General features: G+C 43.9%; 1 long non-coding RNA gene across 1 annotated transcript; it reads left to right on the top strand.

The window, feature by feature from the left end:
* The first annotated feature begins 1 nt into the window (after nucleotide 1).
* Nucleotides 2-8,829, top strand: LOC307216600. Its single transcript, XR_013839194.1, has 2 exons — nucleotides 2-316; nucleotides 8,342-8,829. It is a non-coding gene; the product is annotated as an uncharacterized lncRNA (long non-coding RNA).
* Nucleotides 8,830-27,533: the final 18,704 nt, after the last annotated feature.

The following is a 27,533-nucleotide window of genomic DNA, read 5'->3' as shown; positions in this document are numbered from 1 at the left end:
GAGTTGGCTCAGTTCTGATTCATGCCAGGTTCTGTTACATCAGAGACATCCCAGTATGAGGTCACAAGCAGTGTGAGGCCATCATGAGGTCACAATGGTCTCTGGAAGACAAATAAAACTTACCTTGTGACTGGCTTCATAACAGCTCTTCACCATGAGGACATAATCTGCTGGCCTGAGAGAGACACAATGGAAAATGAAGATATGGCAAAATGAGGAAGATACCAAAGAGACCACCTGAAGCCTTATGAGGCAATCCTTGTGGCAGTTGCTGATTTCTTTTAAGTTCCAGGTCTGCTCCAAACAGCTGAGAGAGGTCAGTCTGCATTCTGCTGCACGTGGTCTTCACTTTGATTGCTGTGTGTCTCCTCTGCCCCATTTTTGTTGAGGCCTTCACTAGACCTTCAGAAAGCAGAATTGGGTATGGAAACCAGCATCTGCTAAAAAGAATGGGGTTATTTGCAGGATAGGAATGGAGAAGTGGCAGGTTGTAAAAGGATGCTTAATTCTTCTCCTGCCCACTGTTATCCCATTGCTCGTCATGTCTCTCTTCTAAATCTCACCTGCCCTATCTCTACTGACTTTCAGATGTTCTGGAGACCTGGGTCCCCAGACTCAAGTTTTTCATGAACCTTGTCCCTGTCCTGTAAATGATGTTCCCTGTATGGGCCTCAGGAAGGTTGCATGACGACTTATAACAGTTGTGTATTAGTGTTATACAGTACCGTCTTCACAGGTGACACTTTATGAAATTGCATAAGCAAAAGAAAAACCCAGCTGGTCCCTGTGATCAGGAGTTTACAACATGAAAACTACAAGGTTGAAGATCTGCAGAACTGGAAGTTGAGTGCTCATTTCTGGCTTTTGGCAGGGGCCATCATCTGTATTAATGTACACAAATATACATGTCCAAATAATGAACATGCCATACAAATCAAGGGTAGAGTTGCTGACCCTCCAAATGTCCCTATTTTCCAGGGATGTCCCTGATTTAGAGAAGCTGTCCTGGTTTCTGATTTGATCCTCGGATGTCCCACTTTTCCTTAGGATGTCCCTATTTTCATTGGAGAAATGTTGGCAGGTATGGAGTTATCCAACCCCTGAGCTGTATGAAGGCAATCTTGTATAGGGAAGTTTTTTAAATGTCTTATTATGTTTTTATATATGTTGGAATCTGCCCAGAGTGCTGGGGCAACCCAATAAGTTGTGTGGAGGATAAATAGTAAAATTATCGTTATGGAATAGGATGTCCCTATTTTCATCAGAGAAATGTTGGAGCGTATGAGGCTGCCATATGCCAGCAAATTCCTGGACACGTCTGCTTTTGGGGGTCCTACAAGCCCATCCGGGGGGAATTATAGATTTGAAAGCAAATGTCTTGGATTTGGGTTTTTTAAAAAACAAAATTTTGGAGTGTGTGTGTGGCTCTGTCTCTGGTGTGGACGACCCAGGCTCTTATTCAGGCTCTGGAGATGGCTTGGGCTCTGATGTGGGTGGCTCAGGCTCAGTGCTGACAGAGGAGCTATGGAGAAATTGCCCTAAAACAGCTCTAAAACTTTTTGTGTCCAGATTTTTAGCTCTTGAAATATGGCAACCCTAATCAAGGGGGAAAGATGTGTCTATATCTGAGCATCCTTCATGAAACAACAAAATGGTTAGCAGTGCAATCTTGTATATGTCTACTCATAAGTAAGCCTTGTTGAATTCAGTGGTACTTACTCCCAGGTAAGTGAGCAAAGGAGCACAGCTGAAGAATGAGATTTTGTGTGAAAGAACTAAAAAGAAGCTATCGTTTAAGAATGTGGTTTCAGGCAGTAAAATAGCAGGAATAAGATGTACTGCCAGACCTCCTGGAAATATCTTGGTTGTTTCCCTCCATCACTCATTGTTACATTCAGTGAGTCAGTGGCAAATAACGTAACAAACATATACTCATCTTCACCCAGTGAATGTTGGATGATAAGTCTCCTTCATCTGTTTGTGTGAATTACTACAGCACCATGCAGCCAATCATGAAATCCGCTCCATGCTATGTTGCAGGGGCACTGGGGTTTCAGGCCCATTGAGACACAAAACAACTCCCTTCTTGCTGCCTGCAGAAGCAAAGGAGGCCACTTGGAAGCAGCACTTCATATAGCCAGCCCTTCCATCTGTTGAAGACAGGTTTATGAGCTCATTGGTACACCACACTCCCACAGGCAGTCTGCTTTGAGATTGCCAAGTATCTGGGGCCAGGTTACATGAGATCATGCAACAGCTGGTTGACAGGACCAGCCCTAGCATTGCGCAGAGTGAGGCAACCACCTCAAGTGACAAATGGTAGGGGGAGGGCACCAGGAGCAGCCCCCAACCCAACAGTTCCTCCTAAGTGCCCTTGCCATGCCCACCTTCTGTTGGAGCACAGAACTATGCAGGCCACACAGCCCACCTTGTGCTCCCCAAATGACGTTGTTGCCCTCAGGTGCCATGGAGGATGCTATCTGTTGCCAGTATTGAACATGCAACTGCTAGTCCAGTTAGCTTCTATATGTGGAATGCTAGGGCAGAAGACTGCATTCAGTCCTTGCTTCTCCTGTCCAGCTAGCTCCCATGAGGAGGACGGGTGTCCCTTAAACTCCTTAGCTAATCATCAGGAAAATGTAATGGATCTCCATATCAACAAATAGGTAAAGGTAAAGGTACCCCTGCCCATACGGGCCAGTCTTGACAGACTCTGGGGTTGTGCGCCCATCTCACTTAAGAGGCCAGGGGCCAGCGCTGTCCGGAGACACTTCCGGGTCACGTGGCCAGCGTGACATCGCTGCTCTGGCGAGCCAGAGCCGCACACGGAAACGCCGTTTACCTTCCCGCTGGTAAGCGGTCCCTATTTATCTACTTGCACCCGGAGGTGCTTTCGAACTGCTAGGTTGGCAGGCGCTGGGACCGAGCAGCGGGAGCGCACCCCGCCGCAGGGATTCGAACCGCCGACCTTTCGATCGGCAAGTCCTAGGCGCTGAGGCTTTAACCCACAGCGCCACCTGCGTCCCACTATCAACAAATATCTTTCAACAAAAAAAAGCTCTCTTTCTAGAACAGAGCCCAGTTCCTAGAGGTAACTCAAGGGCAATGATTGCCACTGTGGGCTCCTTTGGCAGGAAAGGAAGGATACAAATTCAATTAATAATAATAATAATAATAATAATAATAATAATAATAATAATAATAATTATTATTATTATTATTATTATTATTTATTATTTATACCCCACCCATCTGGCTGGGGTTCCCCAGCCACTCTGGGTGGCTCCCAACAGAATGTTAAAAACACGATAAAACATCACACATTAAAAACTTCCCTAAACCGGGTTTCCTTCAGATGCCTTCTAAAAGTCACGTAGTTGTTTATTTCCTTGACATCTGCTGGTAGGGCGTTACACAAGGTGGGTGCCACTATCGAGAAGGCCCTCTGCTTGGTTCCCTGTAACCTCACTTCTTGCAGAAGGCCCTTCAGTGTCCGGGCTGAATGATGGGGGTGGAGACGCTCCTTCAGGTATACTGGGCTGAGGCTGTTCAGGGCTTTAAAGGTCAGCACCAACACTTTGAATTGTGCTCGGAAACATACTGGGAGCCAGTGTAGGTCTTTCAGGACCGGTGTTATGTGGTCCCAGTGGCCACTCCCAGTCACCAGCCTAGCTGCCGCATTTTGGATTAGTTGTAGTTTCCGGGCCACCTTCAAAGGTAGCCCCACACCACCTGGTGAAAGGTGTCACTTGGTTGAATCCAGCTAAGTTAGAGTAGACCAACTGAAAGTAAGCTGTGTTCAATCATTTCAGTAGATCTACTCCGAGTATGACCTTTATCTTCTGGGAGAAGCGGAATCCTTTGTTGATGGTGTGCTCTCAGTAGAAGCCTGGAGAAGAGGGGATCTGTGACGACTGATATGCAAAGGGCAGAGATTGTTTTTCAATGTCTCAGCGGCCAAAACTAACAACCAAAAAATGGCCTGAAAATACAGGTTGAACTAATTGTTTTCTTTTGTTAAGCTGTGTGTGATGCAGGTGCAAGTAGAAATCTTTATTTCAAGATACCTCTGTTTATATCTTGTCTGCCTCTCAAACATTTATTTCACACTTGTTCTAAGTTGCTGTCCACACAGTACACTTTATACACGGTGACAGTTAAGGGCAATGGTAATGTTAGGGATGCCTGCCTACAAAGACAATTTTGCTGCCATTTCTTTGCATGGGAGCTGGGAACTGCCAGTAACTACTATAAGAAGTGCCTTTGCACTTTTCTATGAGACAGCAGCGGCGAGAGACAGCAGCATGTGTCCCTCCTATGTACTGTTTTTCAGCGCCCTTTGCTTTATTTTCGCGAGGTTTGGTTTTTGCTGCAAAAGGTGTGGAGAGCATAAAAACGTTTGCAAAAAAAAAAAAAAAACAACCTTCTTCCTTCCAGTCTTGAACACATCTTTGTGGCTGTTTGTGGCCATTTTCTCCTCTGATCCGCTTATGTTTGGGAGGACGGGGAAGAGCTGACACCCCCAGTGCTAAAGCAATGGGGACCACCCCTTTCTGTGCTAAGCTCAGTGCTACTGACCCATTTGCTTCTGCAAAACAGCATGTTCACTCTTTCGCTGACACCTGCCCATTGCAAACAGTTTCACACACTTTCACCATTGGGTGCCAAATACTCTCCAAAACAAAGGAAGGCTTGTTTCAGAAGGAGAAGAGGAGGGGGGACAATTACAGCCCCCTGTCTTGACTATTATGTTTTTATTCTGCTCTTCTCCTCAATGAGCTCAGGGAAGCCTACACAGTCTCTCTCTCCTTCTTCGCATTTCATCCTAAACAAATAAACCTTGTGAAGCGGCTAGGCGGAGAGACAGAGAGAATGTGACTGACCAAGTGAGGTCCATGGCTGAGTGGCAAACTGAAACCCAATCTCCCATTCATTGTTTGACACTGTCCACTATCTGACACAAGCTCTTTCCCCTTTGTCTCAGCACTTAATGGTGCAAACGTCTGCCTGGGATCTCCTTCCTGCCATTCCATTTCTGGTTTTACTTGTTTTGGTATTTCTCTCGAATCGAAAATACTGATTTATTTTTGGAGGTGGAGTGGCCGGGAGCTAAGGAAATTACCTGCCTTTCAACACTAGCTCTAAACATTTCCTAATGTCCTACCAAAGGAATGCATTATTTTCCCCATCTCATATGTCTAGGTGGCTTGCGACATCATTTTTCTCATGACACGCAAATTACCTCCACATGCAGCACGAAGGCCTTTCTATAGTTTCTCCTTGGCATCAGAAACAAATTGCCAGTCACATGTAAAATATTTGACTCCAGTCCATGCCTCTGCCTTTGATTCTGCAACAATTGTGAAGGATGAGTTTCCCTGTTCTGTACGAGAAACAAAGGCTGATTAGGGATGGCAGAGAAATTCAATTCAGTTTGAATTTTAATGTGAACCTGCCTAATTCACCCTTCCTAAAAAAATAATAATAGGTAAAGGTAAAGGTACCCCTGCCCGTACGGGCCAGTCTTGACAGACTCTAGGGTTGTGCGCTCATCTCACTCTATAGGCCGAGAGCCAGCGCTGTCCGCAGACACTTCTGGGTCACGTGGCCAGCGTGACAAGCTGCATCTGGCAAGCCAGCGCAGCACACGGAACGCCATTTACCTTCCCGCTGGTAAGCGGTCCCTATTTATCTACTTGCACCCGGGGGTGCTTTCGAACTGCTAGGTTGGCAGGCGCTGGGACCGAACAATGGGAGTGCACCCCGCCGCGGGGATTCGAGCTGCCAACCATACGATCGGCAAGTCCTAGGCGCTGAGGTTTTACCCACAGCGCCACCTGCGTCCCCTTTTTTTAAATAAAAATAATAATATGTGAACCTAAACGCTGCCCTTTGAAATCCACACATCTCTGCATTTTATGATGCAGTTCCCCAACCTAAAGATTTATAGAAAGTGCATATATTAGAGGAAAGTAAGCATAAAAGAGCATATATTAAAGTGCTTGCAGGACTGCACATATTAGGCAGTATTGTGTATGTTGTGAGAAAACCTGCCTTAAAAGGCTGAATTTATTTATGATGACTTCTTAAAATATATTTGCAAATTGATGCAACAATATAGTTTGAGCTGGGTTGTAGAAATTTTGCCCCAGCCTGCAAAAAATTGAGGAAGGGGCTTATGTTAGTTCTGCTTTAACTGGCTGAATCTAATTCTTATGTATTTAACAACATTTCCACCCCACTCTTCCAACATTGAAGCCTCCAGAGCTGCTAACAAATAAAAGAACTATTTAAAACAACAATCATCTCATTATAACCATAAAAGAGCAGAATATTACTGAGCATTAGTAATGGCAAGATGTGTCAGTAATAAAAAATAAAGGAACACCAGACACTTCCAGACTGTCACTCTTTAAGGATGCAGTTCAATTACACACTGGCAAATTCAGGTTGCACAGAGAAAGCGGATTTGGTGCTCATGTACAACAAAACCGATTTTTTAAAATGACGTTTTGTGCTAAGGAAAGTGACAGGGCACCCTGGAAAGCACGGGGTAATAATTGCTCGATGCAACCACCCTGCAGTCTGATCCGAATGAATACTCATCAGTCAGGTTCTTTGGAAGTAAAAGTATCAGACCCTCTGGGGTGCCAACACTTCAAAGGTCCTATCTAGGATTGCTACCTCAGATGATGGTGAATCTCAAAGAATACAATCTAAGGGTCAGGTTAAATGAAGATACATTTAGAGGGGTTGATGGAGAGAAGAGAGAGACCTGTGTAGAGACAGGTTAGAGTGAGTTTCCCTCAAGGCTGAGGAAAGGGAAAACTTTTTTCAGGCGAGAGCTGGGAAGACTCACTTCTTTAGATGTGAAGATTAAGGTATAATTATGGTAGTGGGCTATATACACGCCTAAGAAACAGTTTCTCCCCAAATGCGATTTTGGTTTTAAAGCATTGTAAGGAGTCTGTATGGGAGTATATTGTATTTAAAAATGGGGTATCAGAGTTTTTAGGGGGCTAACCAGGTTGGGATAGCTGGGATAGCAGGCTTGTTGGGTTTTGAATGTCTTATGTAGGTTTTCAATTTCGTTGTTCTGTATGGGACAATGACAATAAAGATTATCGTATCGTATCGTACATATAATTTTGTGTTTTATTATGATTACTATTGGTGTTAATATTATTTTATTGCACCATGAAAAATTTAATAAAATATTTGTGTGGGTGGGGGGAGAATACAACCTCAGGGTCTGGGAAGGTTTATGTGGAAGAAGGCCATTCTGGGCTTTGAAGCAGAGCCATAGCTATGGGGAGGGGAGGGGACTAGCCAGGGTTTTTTTTGCCCCAGGTGAAGCCTGCAGAGGTGCTCCATGGGAGCTCCTAGCCTGTGTGTGTGTGTACACAAATGCACATGGGTGTGTGTGCCAAACTGGGTCTCTGACCCAGGTGAAATAAAGCCTAGTTTCGCCCCTGCTTTAAAGGTCAGAACCAGTATTTTCTGTTCATCCTGGAAGCAGACCAGAAGCCCATATAGTTCTCTTCAAAACTGCCAAGGGATGTTCTGAAAAACCTGTCCCAGTTAGTAATCTATTTGCTATTAATTAAGTAAGCAAAGACTCTCCTCCCTGAAAGAGAGGGGAGTGGTTGTGGACGGGAGCCCGAGCACCGCTCCTAGCAGGGGGCGTTGCCCCCTGCCTCCAGCTCACCTGGCTGGCACTCACGTCCCCCCCCCCCCCCCCGTGGCTGTCCAACCAGGTGCCATGGGGGGGCGTGTCCAGCAGCCTTTATGCTGCAGTGCCAGCCTCCCCCCCGGCCTCATTTCTCTTTGTCGTCCTGGGCGAGTGGGGGTCGGGTCCTCAAACCACAACACTATAAAATGAGCGTCCAGTTTGCCAGCCGGATCCATGGGGAGATTCTCTTCTGCCATTCCCCTCAACAGTAATCAACTGGCCTCTAAACATTTAGCAAAATGTATCCACTTCAAACATTATTCTAAACCGGCAGCAGATCCTGCCCGACCCCCTTTTTTTTTCTCTTTCCACCAAGAGAAATTCAGAGGCATCTTCTTCTTGTGGAAAAGATTTTCCTCATGGAAAACACAATCTGGCTTCATTTCACTATCATGCAGCACATAATGTGTGTCATTTTAATAAAGGGGTGTGCTTTCGAGTGGCATAAACTAAACCACAATGCAGTAAGCTGTGTGGTTCTTTTTCATTTGCCCAGAAAGGCCAGGTTGGGAAAATGTATTTGTAGTCAGGGCCATGTTTGACTTCCTCTGAAATCAGGAGGTATTGATTTGTTTTTTTCCCTCGACTGATCCTCTCCTCTCTTTCCAGCTTCTTGCTGTGGTTTTGGAGCAGCTGCAGCCCAAAGCATTGTGGGAACGGCTTTCACATCTGAGCCCATTAGTCACCAGATGTCATCTGCTGCTGCCAGGGCTTCAAACAGCCGAGCAGACAATGTCCCATGCATGCTGAACATCTGAATGCCGACTCCTTCAATAATGTGGACAGCTCAATGGGTTCGAATGACATCCCAGAAGCACCTGACCTCAAAGCCATGTTTATACTGACACCTACAGCTCTGAGAGGAAACACAGGCAGCAGCGGAGGATTTTCAAGACCAGCTTTGTGAGCTGTTGCTTTCACATTTATTTAAAGAAGAAAGAAGGTGGGGGAGAGAAACCCGGAAAGATTAATTGAGTGGATTTGCTAAAGGAAATAGACTTTTGATTGACTTTTTGCATTCATTGCATTTCATTCGCTTCTGCTGTGCAGAAGCATCAAACAGGGTTATTAAAAAGGTGACTTAGAGCCAAACAAAACATGACTTGTTTGGATGCTAAAATCCATTATTTCATTTGAAACAACAACACACTGTCTCTCTCTCTCTCTCTCTGCATGTGTGTGTGTGTGTACACACACCCGCTTCAGATACTAAAACAACTGTAGGCATAGAGTTGGCTTCAGGAATAGGGGAACCCTCAAAAATAAACCATCAGGGTTCCCATTTACCTTAAGGAAGCCAGGGGGTAGAAGTGGGCAAAGTGATGGATGATCCCAGAGACTTCTGCTCACATGAATTGTGCAAGGTAACCAAATCACATGTCAAAGAAGTGAATATACCCCTTCCCAGCAGTTACAGGGGGGGACCCCCAGTAATGGTTTCTTTCAATGGAAGGCAATAGCAGTCCCAGTTAAAACTAAGGGGAAAAGCAAAGGCCATGTTGGTGACTTTTTCTGAAAGTTTTGGTCCAGTTCTTCTCCGTGAGCCCTCTGTTGACCTCTGGGTCCCAGCCACTGCCCCACAGAGAGATTTATTGTGAGGGATGCTGTTTCTGATTTACTTACTTCTCTGTCATTCTTTTCTCCAGATTGCCATCCCAGAGAGAGCCAGATTAACTGTTAGGCTAATAAGGGTACAACCTTAGACACTCATATTTTAAGCCAATTTCCTAGCTGTGGAAGCTGAAGCTGAGAATTCCTGCAAGGGGCAGGCAGTTTCTCATAGTCTTATGCTACTTGCAATGTTCCTTACAGGAGCTCAACCCTCACTTATCCTCTCACAGGTCACCCAAAGCCTATGCTCCCAGCTCATCCCACCACCTTCCCCCAAACTTCCCCTCATAACCTGCCCAAACCCCTTTTTAAAGTTCACCTGGGCTGCCTGCCTGCTTGCTCACCTGCTTACTGGTGTGTTGTCATGGTAGAGTTGCTAGGGCCACCTGTTGGTAGCCGCACAAACTGCCATGTGATGATAGCCTTACAATTTTATTATATAGTAAGACATACTACTTAGGTCCATCTCTCATATTTGTCTTATTTCCTTCATACCATTTATCCAGGCCTGTCCAAATGGTAGAGCCAGCACCCTTACAGGGATTTTCAGCTTCAGCCTCTGGAACTGTGCCTTCCCTCAGAACCAGAGCCTGTTTTCTATCCACATATACAAACATATTAATCAGTCATCACAATCCGATCATTTGCTCAATCTCTCTTTCCAGTCTCTGTCAGCCACAAGCTGCAAGTCTGTACACACTCTGCATGTTGCTACATCCGACTCCGGTCTTGGGGATATTTTTTAAAACAATTCCTTCCCTTGTAGAGACAGCATTTAGCAATTCCCACTGAAAGTAGCCTGGTAAGTGATGAGGCTCAAGAATCCTACATTAAGCCATGTTTCCTTGTGACCGGCAACACCTAGTCCCTCAGGAGCACTCAGAACAGTTTTTAGCATGAAATAGGGGTGTTCCTAACCAGCACCCACCACCCGTAAAGTTCCAGCTTCCCCCAGTGGCTGTGTGGTACACTCCTGCCAGCTGCTTCTGACTCAGTCTCCTCAGGCTGGAGTGTAGTGTGCTATTGTGCAAGAGAACTACTCAGCAGCAAAAGAGGAGAGTTCTGCAGACTCCAAAGACCAGAAGGACATGGGAAGCAGCAGGTATCCCAGCGAGGGAGAAGATTTCCAATTCTTTCATGCCTGCACAGTCCTCTTTACAAGACAGAGATTATAAGAGGGGAGAAGGGAGCTGCACTGCAGCTATAGTTGGATTCCCCCTCCCAACACGCCCCCCATAACCTACCAAGGAAGACAGTTTCCTCTTCTTTCTTACTTTTTAAAAAGAATACAGTTCGCTTTGTAAGGACAAGATGGGGTGTAGATATAGTTTTGTTGTTGCTACTGCAATGTGTGGGGAGCAGGTGCTGCGGTTATAGGGGGCTGTCTTTGTCTCCCTCCCTCTATTTTTTGGTCCTCTGATTTATATCTTCTCTTTCTCCCCCCGCCCCACCTTTAATGGCCTTAATTCCTTCTTCTTTGTCTTCTCTGCTGGTAGGTTGCTCACCCCTGGTGTTTGTATTTGAAGACAGGGAAATTCCGCCAGCTAGAATGAATCTTCTTGAATCTTACAGCAAATAAAGCGACACCAGAGCGACCAACAACAAAATGTTGCACTGTATCTTAGCCCCTTATAGGGAGCTCTTACTCAGAGTTCCAAGCAGCCACTCCCTCCAAGCAAAACATCCACCTCCTCCCCTTTTTCTTTATCAGCTGTGACTCTACATTCTGTGGCTACTGAGCATGCTCCGTTCTCACTGAGCTGCTTTGGCCCATTGTTTATTTTATTTTTAAGAAATTTATTTGTACTTCTGCAAATCTTGGGTTTGATTCCTTCAAGCGTATATCCCTCTTTGTGCTTGGTGACCCTGGCACTACATCCCTGGCACAGGAGTCAACTCTTAGGGGTTGAGATCCCTTTAAGGTAAAGGTAAAGGGACCCCTGACCATTAGGTCCAGTGGTGGCCGACTCTGGGGTTGCGGTGCTCATCTCACTTTATTGGCCGAGGGAGCCGGCATACAGCTTCCGGGTCATGTGGCCAGCATGACTAAGCTGCTTCTGGCGAACCAGAGCAGCGCACAGAAACGCCGTTTACCTTCCCGCTGGAACGGTACCTATTTATCTACTTGCACTTCATGCTTTCAAACTGCTAGGTTGGCAGGAGCAGGGACCAAGCAATGGGAGCTCACCCCGTCCGGGGATTCGAACCGCCGACCTTCTGATCAGCAAGTCCTAGGCTCTGTGGTTTAACCCACAGCGCCACCTGCGTCCCGAGATCCCTTTACCACCCCCATTAAATATTTGAGGGGACGCCCCCCAGGTTGATGGACATTGCTGTTCAAATGGTACGTGTGTGCCATGTCTTGTGATCAATTATGTGGGGCGGGGCTTACCTAGGCCCCACCAATATTTTATTCACGTTGGCACCCCTGATCCCTGGTGGCTGTCACTACCTAAGTTTCTTGTTAGATGGGATGAGATATTCACCCTCCAAAACCCAACAAACACTTACCCCAGCCAATGCCTGCCAAGATCCATGTCTACTTTTGCCTCTTCTAGTCCTAGGACTCAGCTACATTAGTAGTTTTTAAAAGTGTTTTAGTTGTGTTATAACACTGTGACACCAGATGGCGCTATAGAGTTCTATCTTTCGGCAACTGATTTCCCATTTTGAGGTAATGTTTTCCTGAAACATGGTTTGTTTGTTTTTAATGTGTCTAGATCAGAGCTTTCTAGACTTTTCATGTTGGTAACACACTTTTTAGACATACATCATTCCACAACACAGTAATTCAGTTTTACTAGCAAACCAGAGGTTAAACTAACCCCTTTCCAGCCCTAGAAGGAGCACGGGGAGCATTCACACAACACAGGTACACACTGCAGCCGACACACTAATGTGTCATGACACACAGTTTGGAAAGCTTTGGTCTAGATCCAGCCTGTGTCTTCCCCTTTCTGCTGTATCATTGCACGATGCTGCAAACAGTGCAGAGTACCTAATAAGTATTGGTTGGCATTGCTTTGAATAAGCTTTTACCACATTTTATGATGTTGAATGGAAACTGTGACTAATAAATCAAACTTGATTGATTCATTACACAATCAAACCACAGTTGCTTAAGCATGTAATATGCAGGATTTATTTTGCTCACTATGACCACAAAGGATTACGGGTATTCGAATTGTGCTCTCTGATTTGCAAAAGCTGAGGCACCAGATAGCAGTTAGGGTTCCCTGGAAGTATATCATATATATGGTACTGTTTAATTCTGTAATTTTGTAATTCACTTGGAGGCTCCTTATGTGTCAAGTGACTAATAAATTGGAATAATAATGGTATTTAGGAAGGCTGTTAAATAAGTCCTGCAAAATAATATTCTTCCATCTGTACAATCACCTTAATGTGAAATTTGAGAACCAACCCTTACTTAGTAAATGTTGGGCCCCATCCCAAGTATAATTTTTGGTTTTGGCATACACTTAACCCTTTTTAAGTAGCCTAGCCTAGTTTCAGAAGGATGCAGTGAAATGCATTGTTTAGGAAGGAGTTTTTTTAGGGAGAGAGTCGAAAGAACTTGCCATGCTATTTCTTGGTGGGGGGGTATGAAAGGGGAGACATAACCATATTCTGCTATGTAAAAGGTTGTTATAAAAGGGGGTTAGTGATAAATTGTTCACCATGGCAACGGAAGTAAGGCCAGAAGCAAGTTGCTGAATTTACAGAAAGGAAGATTTAGGTTAACCAGAATGAAAAGGTCCTCCTGCCGCCAACACACACACACACACACACAGAGAGAGAGAGAGAGGATTGTATGTGCAGATGTATTAGGGAGGTGGAGAAAACCCATAATTGGAAATGCATTAAAATTAAAACTTGTCAGGAGTCGTATAGTGGGCAGCGGATAAACATCTGGCAGGGATTATATGGGTTTAATTAATTCTGCCTAGACTAAATAACCACTGAAGAATTCCTTTGGTCGAGTAAGTTAGCAAATCTATAAGTTTACAGAATTCCTTCATATGAGTTGCTCATATCATTGTGGTCATGAGGGGCAGGACAGGTGAGGGAAGCTTTTTCTCTCTTCCACAATGGAGTAGCTCTTCCTGCCCCTGTGTTTCAATCTCTGGGTCTCCATACTGTGGGCCAAAGCCACCGCAGGGAGAAGAGTGGGGTGGTGAAGAAGCTTTGCATCCCCACCCCCCACCCACAGGTGAGAGGAGATACTGCAGGCTGCCTCAGAAGCCATGAAACAAGAAAAAGCAAAGCTACCGACATCCACACTGGAGGCAGTTTGACAGAATGAGCTTTTCATTAGGATTCTTAACTTCAGGCAGCACATTTTGGGAATTATAGGGACAGAACTACCTAAAATGTATAGAAATTTATTCATGTATGCTACTACAGCGGCAAGAATTTTACTTGTCCCGAAATGGAAAGAAGCAGAAGTCCCAGCAAAGGAAGAATGGATACAAAAACTGATGGAATATGCAGAAGTGGCGAAACTTACTGGAAGAATAAGAAATCAAGATAACTATGTGTGTTTGTTTGTTTGTGTGTGTGTGTGTGTGTGTGTGTGTGTGTGTGTGTGTGAATGGAAATGGTTTACAGTACTGAATATTGAAATGTCAAAATGATTGTAAAATTAGTGGAAATGTATAAACTTGAAATGAATGACTGAATGAATGAATAACTTCAGGCAGCACATTACAGAATAGGTTTCAAATTCTGGGAATCTGCTTCTGCCAAAAAAAATTACTATACAGGGAAATGGTAGGTCTCAGAAGATTGAGAGGCTTTGTCAAATTTGTAGCCCACCATGCCAACCTGTAACCATTCAGATATTATTGGGCGCAAACTGCCATCCTAGATGATGGGAGCTGTAGTCCAGGCACATCTGGAGGGCCACAGATTCCCTATGCTTGGCCTGCAACATCTCAACATGCAAAGGTTGGGGCAGCGCAGCAAGGGGGGTGCAAGCATCAGTCATGGGGCTAGAAGCCCATCCTCACTCCTAAAGCCACACATGAGTGCCATACATATAATGAAACCTGTGAATAGGACTTCAGGTTCATAGCTTGGGAGTTCTCCTGTATCAAAGGGCATGCTATGAATACCTATGCAGCCATCTTGGCAGCAAAGAACTGCCTTTCTCCAGCATAACCTCTGCAGGGAAACAGTTCTCTAGTTCCAACACAAATTTAAATATTTCTGCTTCTTTAATTTTTATGTTCCAGGGCCCATGGAACTCTCCTGCCTCCATAATTTGGATTTACTCGATCTGACCTTTTTCTGCCGTCACCTATTCCCTTAGAATGCATTTTAAAACTCCTGAGAGCCTGGTATGGTAGGCTTTGGCGTGAGATTGCCACCAACACTAGAGACAGAGCCAGCTATTAACTGTTTATCAAAGGGTTATTATGTACATAAGGGAGTACTGGTGTTTACACTGAGGTCTTACATATGCTTAGTGACAGTTTCTAAGGACTCCAGAGACGCTGGCTGTGTACACATTGCCAGCTTAAAATGAGGCAACGTTGGGCTTTTCTAGCTGCTTTCATTTCGAATTTCCTCATCATTGTAAGCATCGCTACTCTTTGATGTGTTTCCACCTCCTCGGCTGTGTGTCCTCAAGAGCAGGTGAGGATGTCATTGTCTGATGTGACTTACCTGGTTGCCCCACCCTTTCACCCACCCCAACCTGTACTCATAACACTTTCCTCCCTGAGATAATCTTTATGAGGTTGTCATCGCCCTTCCAAGTGAGAAAGCACAAAATATGAACCTGACAGGGGAGCCATGAACATGACCACTTAAAGGAAGCCATCAATAGGGCTTACTCTCAAGTAAGGGGGTTAGTAGGACCACAGCTTAAAGCAGCGATCCTAACCCCACTTACCTATGTGCCAGGCCAGTTGAATTACCAGAGCCAGCCCAAAACATTTTAGCACTTGAGGCGGACCATAGAATAAGGGGTCAGGGAAAATGTACATCAGGAACAGGGAAGGAAGGAAGATTGACATTGAGATCTACTGCCCCAGTGGACCCTGCTGCCTGAGGCATTTGCCTCACCTTGCCTCATGGGTGGGTTGGCCCTGGGGCTTACATCTGATTAGAAATGGTTAGGAATGTGCTGTTAGTTTTTGAAGAACTGATTGTTGTCTATACTACAAGGCGGTCTGAGAATGCTGATCACCTGGATGGTCTGTATTTAATTGAAATGCATGTTTTACCCACAGGTACACAGAAAGAAAAGAAAAGAAAAGAAAAGAAAAGAAAAGAAAAGAAAAGAAAAGAAAAGAAAAGAAAAGAAAGGAAGGGAGGAAGGGAAGAAGGGGGTGAGAGTCTAAAAGCTCAAAAAATAAAAAATAAAATTGGGAGGGGGTTCAAGGGAAGGTTACCAGACGTCCTCGTTTCCTGGGGACAGTCCCCAGATTTACAGCTTTCTCAGCATTCACATGTATGTAGCGAGCAATGAGTGTCCCCGGATCCATTGAAACAAATCTGGTAACCTTAGTTCAAGGAAAGAGGATTCACCAGAGGAAGGAGAGTTAGATGGGTTTAGACTGCCAAGTGCAACTGTGCCATGCCAGTAACAACCCAAAAGGCAGCAGGAGCTGGGATTGGCTCCCAGCAGTGGCCAATGGGGTCACATCACCAGCAGGCAAAGCCAGCCTGATTGGCTCCCTCCCCTCACCGCAGCAGGAGTGCAAGCAAGGATGGTAGGAAGGCAAATGAGATTGTTCCACCAGCCATTTCAAATGCACACTCCTGGGCTTAGGTACAAATTGGATATGACTACTGATCTCAAGTTGGGTCAGAGCTGGCTTGGATTCGCATGAAACAGCAGCAGCTAACAAGAAACTACAGGATACCTCTAGATAGTAGCTAACGGTATGCGTACACAGATTCGAAATCCAGTGGTGGGAGCACACTGGTGTCAGAGTAAAAGGCTTTTAAAAAAAAAAGGTAAAGGTACCCCTGCCCGTACAGGCCAGTCTTGACAGACTCTGGGGTTGTGCACCCATCTCACTTAAGAGGCCAGGGGCCAGCGCTGTCCGGAGACACTTCTGGGTCACGTGGCCAGCGTGACATCGCTGCTCTGGCGAGCCAGAGCCGCACACGGAAACGCCGTTTACCTTCCCGCTGGTAAGCGGTCCCTATTTATCTACTTGCACCCGGAGGTGCTTTCGAACTGCTAGGTTGGCAGGCGCTGGGACCGAGCAGCGGGAGCGCACCCCGCCGCAGGGATTCGAACCGCCGACCTTTTGATCGGCAAGCCCTAGGCGCTGAGGCTTTAACCCACAGCACCACTACCTCAGGCCAAATTCACTCATCATATCGTTGTCCAACAACTGGGGACAATGTGCTTCTGACCCCATAACTTCTTCAGTTGTATGTCTGGCTGCTTGGCCGATTTAAAAAACTCACTTGTGTGACCTTCTTCTGGTAAGGCCTTTGCATGGGTCATCCTCTCTTGGCCCTTCTTTGATCTCCACCAGCAAAGTATAGTTATCACACTGGGGAAAAATAGCTTAATATTCAGATCTCAGCTATTCTTTCACCTCAGCTTTATCTGGTCAACTGACTTCCTCAACCTACGTTACTTCTGACAGCTAACTGCCATTTCTTCACGGGCTGGAACCTCCAGTCAATCAATCTGTAGTTTCCCAGACCAATCAAAATGAATTTACCCAATCCAAGCCCTGTCTATAAATACTAAAAGCAACACACGCACACACACCCCTTGTCACCAAATAGTTATTGCCAATCAAGTCTGCATCATAGTAGCAGCATAAGGCCTTGATCTTTGACAGTTATTTTCTGACATCGGAGAGGACATCTTTGTTTGAGGCTCTGTCTTGCCATGTGATTTCACAAATCTTCCAGACACAGCTCATGTAGAAGGCGTTTAGGCATTGCTCCTGGCAGTTGTAAGTTGCCCACGGCTCACTTCCATAAAGCAGCATGCTCAACACACAAGCCTGGTAGACCTTCATTTTTATAACGGTCATTAGCATCACATTCTTCCACCCCATTTTGGAGAGGTGAGCCATTGCCATAGCTGCCTTGCCAAGGCGCTTGTCCAGCTGTGTTGTATGGATGTCCCAGAATGATGACCAAATAAGATTCTTTCTCCAGGCCACAGAAGGAGAAGTGGAGTCCAGTTAGACAAAATTGTCTACCACCTCAAGTGTGTGGTCACCAGTGCTGGTGCGTGGAGTGCTGGCAGTGTCTGGGCCCAAGGATGTTGGGCTTTGTCAGGCTGGTGGTACAGGTACCACAAACATACATTTTTAGCTCACAGTGATGTAATTCAGGGGAAATGTTAATATTTCACAGACATGCTGGAACATTGAGTCCCAAGGCCAATAAACAAACTAGGAGTGAACAAGTTGCCTTCAAACAGGAACCCCAACATTTGTACAGTAAATATGATCCCTGAATAGATGAGATATTTCAGCTTGAGTGCCTTCTGTGGCCTGGAGAAAGAGTCTTATATGGTCATCATTTTGGGACATCCATACAACACAGAAAGAAGAAAAGGATCCAGTGCAAAAAAGAAAAGAAAAGAGAGAGATGTTGTCTTTACAAGGGAACTTTAGTCTTGTGTCCCTGAGGAAGGTTGTCATCAATCAAAATGTATTTGTTCACAGGTTGTTTTCCTGGTCCTTTGATTCAAGTTTTCTTGGCTAAAAGTGACGAATAGACATATGAATTGTTGGATCATTTTTAAAAAGACATTTAAGCTACTGGCTCTCACTACATTTTGTGGTAGCGAATTCTGGAAATTAATTATGATCCTCTTTACTTGTAAATTATATTCCCTCCCCATGCTGTCTGCATGCCTTTGGTTAGGCTACATTAACTGAGTTGTCCCATTGTATGGGATTTTTCTTATTTGTTTATTTAAGACATTTATATACAACTTAATCCTATGCAGTCCTAAGAGGTTTCCCATAAAATCAGCTCAAAGAAAATGAGGCAATAAAACATCAAAAATTATCATAAAACCAATGCTACCTTAAAATGCCCTCTGGAACAGGAAAGTCTCAAGTCAAGCATTTGAAGTTTATCTAAACTCAGCTGGGAGGGAGTTTTCTGGACTTGCATAGCTTTTAGTAGTTACAAGCCATGCCTCTGAGCCTTGGGGGACCACCAGTAGAGGTTCCCCACAATATCTCTGTTTGTTAACATGTGGGATTTACTGAAACTTGGTGATGTCCTCTAGCTTTTTTTTTTGCTTTTTTTTTAAGGACTAAGCAAGCTCATAGAATCAGCCAGTGGCTGTTAGACATGATAGCTAACTTGTGAACCACCATGCAAAGCACAGCTCAACCAAATTTCCCATCCTCCCAATTCTGTTTCTGCAATCAGTTCCAATGTAGCAAAAAGTGAAACAGGAAGTTTCAGCTCCTACTGAACTATCATATGTGACTGGTTGGTTCTGTTCAGCTTGGTAAGTTACAAGTTGTGTAGCCCTGCTTAATCAAACTTCTCTAACTAGAGGCAGTCTACCTCTGAAAAGGGACGCAAGTGGCACTAAACCACTGAGCCTAGGGCTTGCCGATCGGAAGGTCGGCGGTTCGAATCCCCATGACAGGGTGAGCTCCCATTGTTCAGTCCCAGCCCCTGCCAACCTAGCAGTTCGAAAGCACGTCAAAGTGCAAGTTGATAAATAGGCACCACTCTGGCGAGAAGGTAAATGGCGTTTCCGTGTGCTGCTCTAGTTTCGCCTGAAGTGGCTTAGTCATGCTGGCCACGTGACCCGGAAGCTGTACACCGGCTCCCTCAGCCAGTAAAGTGAGATGAGCGCCACAACCCCAGAGTTGTTCGCGACTGCACTTAACTGTCAGGGGTCCTTTACCTTTACCTCTGAAATACTGGCTATGACTTTCCATCCGTCTATGCCTTAAGACTCCATATTGGTTTTTCTTTTCTTAAACAGCTACCCTTTTGGAATTTGCTAAAAGCAGAAATTCAACTAAGTAATATTTTCTAGAAAATTCACATGTGTGAAGACATATTTGGGCTGGATACACTGCCTACTGTGGTACCCGATAGCTGCTGCCACCGTCTTATTTTGTAGCATCATTGTGTGCTCTGATGCTTTGGGTCTTTCGACTGCTTTGTCCCATCTTTTTTCTGCAGAGAACTGTCTAGCTCTTCACATCTTGACCTGGTCTCTTGCAGATCCCCTGAATCTCGCAGGATGTTGTCAGTGACTAATGAGTAAGGCGATGTAATGAAAAACACAAAGGGGAGGGGAAAGGCGAAGGGGCTGCTGTGCCGGAATATGACAGTCAACCCCACACCTAACAAAGGAAAACAGCATAAGAGATGTCACAGCGCCCTCTGTTCCTCTTTACCGAAGTCCTCTACAAAATCAACAAAAGAGAGCACTTCAGATCTCTCTAGGTTATTTCCCCCCTGTCTCTGAAGCTACAGTTCTCCTTTGCTGCAGGCCATTCCATCTGTCTTTCCAGTTTTTGCGTTTTCTCCTGTGGGTTGAGAGTTAATGGCTTGTGCGTGAGCGATGGACAAAGGCTGTGCATGTACCCTTGTCTCTACCCGAGGTGTGCACACAACTATAGGCAGTAGTCAACATTTCCTCAGCTGGCTTCATCAATATATCTGTGCTGAACTTGCCGATGCCACCTGCCTCTGAGGACATATAAGGTCAGCTTTCCTTACTCTCATTCAACTGTTACCTCATTGTACAAGGGGTCGAAAACATCTACAGTTTCAACAGGGTTTGTGGCTGGACTGCTTTCAGTCGTGGAATGTCATAATTTTAAAGATTTGTTTTTTTTTTTTTTTATAATAATTTTTATTAATTTTCCACACATAAAATAAAGAACAATGTAACACAATATAACTTCATACTCATCGGTTCATAGCCTTTTTTCTTTGACTTCCCCATACTTCCCCATCCCTGCATCCTTGTTTAATAATTCTTTAGCAACCCTTAAGTCCATTGTCTTAGTTCCTTTTCGTAAATATTTCTTAAGTTTTTTTGTTTACTGCTGCAATTCTTTACTTCTTACCCCCTGACATCTTAACATTCCTCAATTTTACAATTATTTTTAAGATATATTTTGAAATTCTTCCAGTCCTCTTCCACTGTCTCTTTCCCCTGGTCCCGGATTCTGCCCGTCATCTCAGCCAGTCCCATAAAGTCAATCACCTTTGTTTGCCATTCTTCCAGAGTAGGTAGTTCTTGCGTCTTCCAATACTTTGCCAGTAGAATTCTTGCTGCTGTAGTGGCATACATAAAGAATGTCCTATCCTTCCTTAACACCACTTGGCCCACCATACCCAAGAGGAAAGCCTCTGGTTTCTTAGGAAAAGTCCATTTAAGGACCTTCTTAATTTCATTATAGATCATTTCCCAGAAAGCTTTAACCTTTGGGCAGGTCCACCAAAGGTGGTAGAAAGTGCCTTCAGTCTCATTACATTTCCAACACTTATTATTAGGCAAATGATAAATTTTTGCTAGCTTGACTGGGGTCATGTACCACCGGTAGATCATTTTCATAATATTTTCTTTTAAAGCATTACATGCAGTAAATTTGATACCGGTGGTCCATAACTGTTCCCAGTCAGCAAACATAATATCATGACCTATATCTTGTGCCCATTTAATCATAGCTGATTTCACCGTTTCATCCTGTGTATTCCATTTTAACAGCAAGTTATACATTCTTGATAAATTCTTAGTATTGGGTTCCAACAATTCTGTTTCTAATTTTGACTTCTCTTTCTGAAATCCTATTTTCCTGTCCTGTTTAAACGTCTCATTTATCTGATGATAATGCAACCAATCTCGAACCTTAGGTTTTAGTTTCTCATAACTCTGAAGTTTCACCCTTTCACCATCGTATTCTATAATCTCATGATATTTTGGCCATTTAGAATCCATATTAAGCTTTTTTACTTCCCTAGCTTCCATTGGTGACACCCACCTAGGGGTTTTACTTTCCAACAAATCTTTGTATCTAGTCCAAACGTTATACAATGCTTTCCTTACAATATGGTTTTTAAAACTTTTATACACCTTTACCTTGTCGTACCATAAATATGCATGCCAACCAAAACTATTGTCATACCCTTCCAGATCCAAAATGTCAGTATTCTCAAGAAGTAGCCAGTGTTTCAACCAGCAAAAAGCTGCTGATTCATAGTAGAGTCTTAAGTCCGGCAGGGCAAACCCCCCTCTATCCTTTGCATCAGTTAAAATCTTAAATTTAATTCTGGGCTTTTTGCCCTGCCAGACAAATTTTGATATATCTTTCTGCCACTTCTTGAAACAGTCCATCTTGTCCACAATCTGCAGCGTCTGGAATAAAAACAGCATTCTAGGCAATACATTCATCTTAATAGTAGCGATTCGGCCTAACAAGGAAAGTTTCAGCCTTGACCATATTTCCAGATCCTTTTTAACTTCTGACCAACATTTTTCATAATTATCCTTAAATAAATTCACATTCTTAGATGTTAAGTTTACCCCCAGGTATTTTACCCTTTTTGTTATTTCCAAGCCTGTTTCATTCTGAAAACTCTCTCTTTCTTCCATTGTTAAATTTTTTTCCAACACTTTCGTTTTTTGTCTGTTCAATTTAAAACCTGCTACTCGACCAAATATTTCAATTAGTTCTAATACTCTTTTAGTACTAGTGTCTGGCTGTTGCAAGGTCAATACTAGATCATCTGCAAATGCTCTTAATTTATAATGTCTAACTCCGACCTGAACTCCTTTAACCAACTGGTCCTTTCTGATCATGTTTAACAAAACCTCCAGGACTGATATAAAAAGTAAAGGGGATATTGGGCAACCTTGTCGTGTACCTTTTTCTATAGGTATTTCTTCTGTTACCACATTATTTACAATTAATTTGGCTTTTTGTTGAGGATATATTGCACCTATACCGTTTTCAAAACCTTGGCCTACCCCCATCCCTTGGAGATTCTTTTTCATAAAAGTCCAACAAATGTTGTCAAAGGCTTTCTCCGCATCCACAAAAATCAAAACTGCTTTCCTATTAATGTCAACGTCCAGCAGCTCCAAAATGTCTATAATGTTCCTCACATTGTCTGACATATGTCTACCTGGGAGAAAGCCTGTTTGGTCCTTATGAATCTCTTCTGCCAACACTCTTTTCAATCTTTTTGCCAAAATGTCTGCAAAAATTTTGTAATCCACATTGAGTAAAGATATAGGGCGGTAGTTTTTAACTTGGTTCTTCTCAGTCTCTGTTTTCGGTATAAGTGAGATGAAAGCCTCTTTCCACGATTCAGGTGCCTTTTTCCCCTTCAAAATTTCATTGCAAACTTCCTTCAATGGTTGTATCAGCCATTCTTTCAGCATTTTGTAGTATTTGGCCGTCAGGCCATCTGGTCCTGGTGATTTTCCCAATTTCATATTTTGAATGGCACCCTCTATTTCTTGTTCTGTTATTTCCTCGTTTAAGATCCTTTTACTTTGTTCTGAGATTTTTGGTAAACCGTATTTTCTGATGAATTCTTCTATTTCTTGCTCGTTGGTTGGCCCTTGTGCATACAATTTCTTAAAAAAGCTTTGAAAACAATTGTTGATCTCGTTGGGTTTGTGGATAATCTTTCCATCCATTTCTAAACTTGTTACCGTATTCATTTTCTGCCTTTTTTTCAATTGCCATGACAGAAGTTTCCCACATTTATCCGCTGATTCAAAAGTTTTTTGTCTCATTTGCTTTATCTTCCATTCTATTTGTTGGTTCATGAGTTCCATGTATTGCATCTGATGAAACTTTATTTCTCTCAAAATCTCATGAGACTTTGGTTTGGACCTCAACTTCTTCTCTCCTTCTTTTATTTTTTCTAAGATTTTTTCCTTCTTTTCATTTTGTTGCTTCCTCTTAATAGAATTTTGTTGAATTAGGAAACCTCGCATCACGGCTTTGCTTGCGTCCCAAATTATTCTTTTTTCCACATCTGTTTTCCTGTTGATCTCAAAGTAATCTTTTAATGTTTTAAGGGCCTTCTTATGGATCTCTTCGTCCTTGAATAGGGTGTCATTCATTCTCCATCTAAAGGAACCAGTTGTTGTTAGTTTCATCTCCATCTTGACCGCATTATGGTCGGAGCACGTTTTTGGGCAGATTTCTACTTTTTTTGTTCTTGACGCCAGACTACTAGAAATCCAAATTTGGTCTATTCTTGTCCATGTCATTTTTGCTTCTGAGAAGAAAGTTCCCTCTCTCTCTAAAGGATTCTTTGTTCTCCAAATGTCAATCAAGTCCATTGTTTCAGTCATTTCAAAAAAGATCCTTGGTAGTCTCCCTTCTTTCGAGATCACTTGTCTCTGTGCTTTGTCCATGTTTGTTGAGACAACTCCATTCATATCTCCCATCATTAGGATTTTATAATCTAAAAAGTCAACTAATGTTTCATGCAACTTCCTAAAAAATTCAGCCTTCCCTTCATTTGGGGCATAAACTCCCACAATTAATATCTTTTCTCCTTGAATTTGTATTTCAATTGCCAGGTATCTTCCTTGTTCATCTTTAAATATCAATTTTGGAGCCAACTTTTCCTTTGCATAGATCACCACACCTCTTTTCTTTACTTTGTCTGATGAGATAAATTCTTGACCGAGTCTCTTATTTATTAATAATTTCCTGTGTATCCTGGCAATATGGGTTTCTTGCAAACATATTATGTCTAATTGTTCTTTCTTCAAAATGTGAAAAACCTGTCTTCTTTTCCGAGGAAGGTTCAAACCATTACAGTTCCAACTAAGGAGTTGCAGAGACATTTTGTATTTAGGTAGCTGTTCCTCCAACTGCTCCAAGCTTCTGCTCTTCCTCCGATGGTGGTAGTGAAAGTCCAAATGACAAATTTGCTATATCGGGTGGTTCCCTCTCCTCCACGGTTCCTTTCTGCAGATCCTCCAGATACTTCTCTAAAAATAGTTCTTTGTCCTGAATTGTTTTTATTTTAATCTTCCTTCCATTGAAGTTAAAGGACAATCCTTGTGGAAATTCCCATCTGAATGGTATAGTGTTTTTCTTCAGCAGGTCTACTAAACTCTTGTAATATGTTCTCACCTCTAAAATGTATTTAGGAATGTCCTTAAAAATCTGTATCTGACAATTTTGGATCACCAGTGCCTTTTGGTAATGCAAATTCAATATTCTATCTCTTTCTTCTTTTGATCTCAATGTAATTAGGCAGTCCCTTGGTTTTTTGTCCTGCCTTCTACCCAGTCGAAAGGCTGATATTATCTCAAGTTCCTCATCTTCCTCCCATTCCTCCCGCCAAAAAGTTATGATGTTCTCTGTGAGAAATTTCACAAGGTTGTCCCCTTCCCCTTCAGGCACCAATCTAAATTTTAAATTCTTCTCTTTACGTTGAAGTTCCAATAAGGAGAGGGCTGCATCATGCTCATTCACTTTTTTAATAATAGGCCCAAATTTTTCCCTTGTCTCTTCAGCCGTTATTTTTGCACTTTCTGCAATCTTTCGTGTTTCTGAACTTTCCTGAATTAATCTATTTATAGAATCTGTGTTCGATGCAACACTAGCCGTATTCACATCCAACCTTGTTGTCAACTCTGTTAATTTTTTAGAATTCTCTGTCGAAAGTTTTGTCAATGCTTCCAGGGATTGATTTATTTTAAGTAGAGCCTGAGTCATAGGATCCATAGAAGCTGGTGTTTTTTCCTGCACAGCTGCAGTTCCTGATATAGAGGCCCTTTTCTTGTGAGATTGTTTTGCTTTCTGCCTTGTTACTATCTCTTCTGTAGGGGCACTCATATCCTCAAGGTCGTTTTCACAGAGTTGATTCCCAAGTGGAAAATCCCACTGTTACTTTTTCAAGTGCAACAGTTTCAGATAGAGCCCTCTAGAGGGAGCATTCAATTGTATCCAAATGGCAGAGATAGAAGAAAACAAAGAAGCAAGGGAGTATAACAGTAGCCAAAAGTTTCCAATGTCCAAATTGTAAAGTCTCTATTTTTCTATGTGGCCAAAATGCAGCAAAGTACATCTAAGGTCCGATAACTTTTTTGCAAACAAGTCCTCACTTCTCAAAGTTTGACAGTCCACGTCCCGGTGTCTTGTTTGGGCAGCCCGACCCCAGGGGGTTTGGCAATGGAAGGTCTTAATTTTCCATTAATTTTCCAGCAGATTAACAACGTTCCAATCCCTTCCCCCCTTCTCCTGCCAATCTGGGGGGAGGTTTTAAGTCCGATGTCAGTTTGACAGCTTAAAAAAATTAGAAAGGTTCCCTTTAAGTGCAGCTTGATTTTCGTTGCTTTATTCCTTCTGCAGTTCCGGGGAGGCAGACTTCCTTAATTTTTGCCTTTCCCGTTTTCAGCCAATTTTTTTTTTTTTAAAAGTCCCGTTACTTTTCCAATCTTACTCACGGGTGTTGTGGTCAAATTCCAATTGCAGGAAGGAATCGGCGCTCTCCGCTCATGGCGACGCGGCTTCACTCCGCTAGCTGGGTGACGACTCTCAGCACCGCGCTTACCCCGATGCCGCTCAGAAGCCTTTAAAAAGGCTCCCTCACAGTACCGGGGGGCGCAAAGGGTGCCCACCGAATCTCCTTTGTTCACAGGCTCCGCGCCTGTGATTTTAGGGGTCCCCCGCTTGCCGTAGCGGGTGAGACCCGAACTAACGGAGCAGTCCTGCCTCGGAGCTCGAGGCTCGGACCGCCATTAAGCGCTGGCGCCGACCGGAAGTCCATAATTTTAAAGATTTGGGCTTGGAACATTGACTTGACTCTTTCAACCATCCAAGGCTGATTCTGGCAAGATCTAGCCCCAAACATCTGGAGAGATGACCACTTGAAGCTACTTTTTAACAGACTAGACCAGGCATAGGCAAACTCAGCCCTCCAGATGTTTTGGGACTACAAGTCCCATCATCCCTGATGATGTTAGCTAGGGTCCTGTTAGCTAGGGATGATGGGAGTTGTAGTCCCAAAACATCTGGAGGGCTGAGTTTGCCTATGCCTGGACTAGACCTTTGTTCCATCCAGTTCCATACTGTCACCTCCAACTGATCATTTGAAATTTTCCAGAGAGCTAACCGTGTCAGTTTCTTGCAGGAAAAACAGTGATGAGACTTGTGGTGCCTGAAGTCCATTGTGGCATAGGTTTGGTGGACATAAGGCCCTTTACGAATTGAACTTGGGTCCTTCAAAGTTTATGCCATAGTAAATGTGTCCATCCTTAAGATGCCTCAAGACAGTTTGCCATCTATTTAAAAGGTTTATATTGCATCCTTTCAAGGGTGCTGACCTGCCTCCCCCCCACACACACACACATTGAGGGAGTGTCATGTGACGCCACCCACCATATGCCAAGCAGGAGCAGGACACGCAGAGGGTGATCTTCATGGTTGTTCATCTCAGCTGCCCAGCTCCTGGGTTCCTGGGCTGCTGGCTGGAGGCTGGAATGAGGAAAGGCAAAAATCGCCTTCGCTGGTCCCAGCCACCACCCAGCTCCCGGGCTGCTGGGTGGAGGCTGGGGCTGGGGCATGCGGAGGGTGCCCAGCAGCAGGGTGTGGTGGTGGCAGCCCCCTTAATATTGGGGGGTCTCTGCCCCTGCCCCAAAACATTGGGGGAGCTGAAGCCCCCTCTGCCCCCTATACCCGGTGCCCCTGCATCCTTGTTGGGAATCTGTATACGTGCAGCTTCTCACACAGAGTCAATTAGGGTTTGGCAGACAGCCAAGGCAGTGTGAAGGAGTACGTCTGCCTGGTGATACAGAGGCATGGAGACAGCACCATGATTGGTCAAGCTCTCTCACGGGAGTAATGATTAATGGCCTACTAACTGGAATGTGTCAGTGTACGAGGTTGAGTTCAGGAGTTGTGAGTCGTGTATGAGAAAGCAAGTTAAAGATCCGTGTTCTGTTCTGTTCCTGTAAATAGTCCACTGTATATAATAAACACCTATAACTACAAGTTCCTGGTTCCTGCTTTGTCTATCCTGTCTGCAGCCAAGTTGCCAATTGCTTCCGTGGATTCTGCGTATACTCTGCTAGGTCTGGCTAAGGTCCTGCAACAAGTCAGAAAGTTGCGAAACACCAACAGGTTTTGCCAATAATCCTTTCTACAGCTGCTTATGTAGGTTCACAGCCTCAATTTAAAACAATTTCATCCAATCATTAAACTGAAAACAACTATCTCTGTTGTTAGCG

Source organism: Podarcis cretensis (assembly GCF_951804945.1).
Source record: "Podarcis cretensis genome assembly, chromosome: 5".
In the NCBI taxonomy this organism is placed as follows: domain Eukaryota; kingdom Metazoa; phylum Chordata; class Lepidosauria; order Squamata; family Lacertidae; genus Podarcis; species Podarcis cretensis.
This window is presented reverse-complemented; position numbering and strand designations above follow the sequence as displayed.